This window comes from Belonocnema kinseyi, chromosome 4, assembly GCF_010883055.1.
Source record: "Belonocnema kinseyi isolate 2016_QV_RU_SX_M_011 chromosome 4, B_treatae_v1, whole genome shotgun sequence".
Lineage (NCBI taxonomy): Eukaryota > Metazoa > Arthropoda > Insecta > Hymenoptera > Cynipidae > Belonocnema > Belonocnema kinseyi.
Genome location: NC_046660.1, coordinates 64,313,027 through 64,316,823, shown reverse-complemented (window position 1 = coordinate 64,316,823; position 3,797 = coordinate 64,313,027).

Genomic DNA, 3,797 nt, shown 5'->3' with positions numbered 1-3,797 from the left:
TTAAAGTAGAGCGTGTTTTTTTTGGTGATTCTAAACCAATCTACGTAAATTATTACTTTTTCCAAATAGGAAAGTAAACAATGAACAAATTTAATTTATTTTTAAAATTGCTAATATTTAATACCCTCTTTTTACAGAAATTTAAATAAAAAGATTTTTTTCAAAAAATAATAATAAAGGTGAAAATATTTGTACTTAATTGGAAGAACTCTTGGAATATCAATAAGCCAACCTTGCAGATTATAACAAATCATGAGTTTAGTGTCTGTATTAAAAAAAGTTAATTTAAGATTAAAAAGTAATATATTTTTGCATGAATCATTTTATGCAAAATTATCATGAAAAAGATTCAAAATATGTTGGTTCCCTATATAGTAGCATACAAAAGACGAAGAAAGGAAAAAAGTGCGAAGTAGCTTTGGTTGACCTGATCTGATCTGACCTAGAACAGGCTCCGATCAACGATCCCAGAACAAAAAATGTTCTAAGTTTGATCAGTACATAGTATGAGTATAATAGAAAAATCACTCGAAATAATATATTTTTTCTCTGAATAAGAATACTTCAAGTATGAAACTATAACATAAACATAGCTGCATTCTCATTCTTCTTCGTCTCATTTTTGTTGCAGCTCAAAACGAGACCAAATCAGTGTAATTTAGAGGATCAGCATTTTTCTGTTAAGATAAGAAATTTGCAGTATAAAAACAAGACTTTTTTCTGGTCCCCTTGACAGTCTGGTCAATTTTGACGCTAATCAGTTACATACGCTTATAGTGCAGAATGGCTTTTTCTAAGTAATTAAAAAAATAAAAGGAATCCAGTCTGCAGCTGAATGGCCGGTGAAACTAGACTGTCTGGGCCGGACCAGGTCTTTCCACACGTGAACTAAGTCATTTTTGAAACTAACAATAGTATATGATTCTCTTTTATGTTTTTAGATCATAAAGTGCTTCTACTCGTGTCGGGCAATTTTTCTGCGAACGCGACGATGATGGTATAGCAGTTTCAATTTCAAGAGGGTGTTTCTGTGGGAAAGTAAGTCCAACGGGTCGCTATATAATGCATGCGGGGCGTGTATAAGATTAGAGCGCAGTAATAATTCGACATTATGCCATAACGCAGATCATATTCCATGGACCATCACATTCGAGGGTGAATGTTTACACCGACACGTGAGATCAACTCGCTACACTTTTCAAGAAAGTTTCAAAATGACGATGTGGTTTCTTTTTTTGAGGGTGAAATTTAACGTGAATTTTTTTTCGTCAATTAGGTAGCTATATTTGAGAGCATATTGCAGAAAAGTAACATGTGCGTCAAATTTCATATAATGAGTTTGAAAAAAACTGCCAACTGCAGCCCACCAGGACTGTTATAGAGAGTAACATTGTCTATTATTTATCGATTCTCTGGAGGTGTACTTTATGTTCAGTTTGACAGCAAATATCACTACCTTATTAATTTTTTAATGTTTAGTTTATTTTTCTACAATTTCGTTGTTCAATATCCAAGGGGTCATTCATTCAAAAAAATTGATTTTCTACGAGAAAAGAAGAATTTTTTTTAATTTCATAAATTTTTAACTAAAAGTTGAATCTTTCAACTAAAAAGATCAATTTTTAACCAAAATGGAATAGATTTTATTTCATTTAAGAAATTCATTTTAAATCAAAGAACAAATTTTCTAAAAAAAAAGGCGAATTTAAAAAAGACGTATTTTCTGTAGAAAAATAGTTGTATTTTTCACAGAAAAATATGAATTTTCCATAAAAAAATTCATTTCAACCCAATTGTTGAATTTTTAACCGAAGAAGATAAATTTGTAACGGAAGATGCAATAGTTAATCATTCAGAAAAAAATATTTTTAATTTAATTTAAAAGCGGTCGAATTTTAAACCAAACAAATTGATCAGGTTTCTATATAAAACAGTTGAATTTTCAGGCAAAAAGATAACCATTCAACCCAGAAGATTGATTTTCTTTCAAAAAAGAAGAATTTTTATGAAATATTATAAACTTTCACCAAAAGATTATTTCTTAACCAAAATGTAATATTTAAATTTTCATTTAAAAATGAACTTTCAATTAAGAAAAAAGAATTTTCAAGACAAAAAACAAAATTTCTACAGTTTTCTGTAGAACATTCTATAGAAAAAAAGCCTGAAAATATGAACTTTGAACAGAAAAGATAGTTTTCAACAAAATTGTTCAAATTTCAATTTAAGAAAGTAATATTTAACAGCAACAAAAATCTGCAACAAAGTAGTTTAACTTCCATCCTTTTAAAAATGAATTTTCAGCGAAAAATCTAATTATGTAACAGATAATATTTTAACTACAAATATTTTTAATTTAAATCAAAAACTATTAAATTGAACCAAAAAAGATAAATTTTCAATAACATACTTTAACCCTCAACTTAAAAAGATTTATTTTGAACTAAACAGTTGCGTTATCAACAACAACAAAAACGATTTTTCACCCACAAAAACTACTCTTTGACAAATTACATACGATTTTAACCAAATAGTTGAATTTTCAATTAAGAACATTAATTTCCAACTAACAAAGACGAATTTGATTAAAAATACATCAGCTTACAACCAAATAGTTGAAGACAAATTTTCAGATGAAAAAATTAATTTTCGACCAAAAAGTCGAATTTTTAACAAAGTATTTTTGTCTGAATGAAGCAACTTCTATCTAAGATGCTGAATCCTCAACTGAAAAAATAATCATTTTTAACAATTTATTTAACTAAATTATATATTTTAAAAGTCATTGTTGCCTTTGAACATTCAAAATCGAAAAGTCACGTGAAATTTTTTCGGTAGTAAGAAATAGGGAGAAATTATATAATTTCGAATCCAAGCTTTGGAAAAGTATAAAAATTAAAAAGAAGTTTTGCTACTAATTTGACTTATTAATTTATTTTGACAATATAAATATCATTAAAAGCATGTTTGCTGACAAAATTAGTTTTGATCTAATTGTTATTCTCGTGACTTCACAATACACCATACAAAGGGATCTGAGCGAAATTAATTAGTATTGTTTGATAACATCTAAATATTTCTGTATAAATTTAAAATAATTTGCCAAGAAATCAGGCTAACTACATATGTGAAAATCTTGAAAAATAATGTAGTTATGGAGACACAATATCTGAATTATGTTTCGTCGAAATGCTGGGTCATGCCCGTGTATGAAAATGTTCTGGCCCTGGCCTGACCCAGACAGTTTGGCCTGGGCCTGGCTAAACGTGTAACGTTTTTTCTGGCTAGCCCCAGGCCAGACCTTCTGATTAAGCGCTAGGTATCGGCTGGTTAGCCGCTGAATATGGACTGGTCAGTCGCGACATATTGGCTAGTTGACATTTTCTGGAACTTGATCGACAAAAACTAGCAGTGTGTCAGAGAGGTCAGAGTAAACGCATAACTGGTACTACAAGTTGTGACGTCATCTGATGACTAGTAATTCAAGGTGTTGAGAAAAAAATTGTTGTGCTCCTAGTGTGAATTTCTTATTTTCTAATATTTTAAACACCCTGTAACTGTTTTTAAATAAGTTCACACAAAAAAATTGCAAATCGAACTCAAGATTTTTTTGTTCTTGGTTAGCTGATCAACGCCAGATCTGGGCCAGGCCAGGCCAGACCTTCTAGATTGAACTTACAATTGAGACTCCGGACTCTATAACCACGCATAAAATTTGCCTGGCCGCTTCAGGCCGCTCGAGTTGGCCCCTGATGGCTTGAAAATCAGTTTTCGAAAATTCAACTTTTTAAGATATC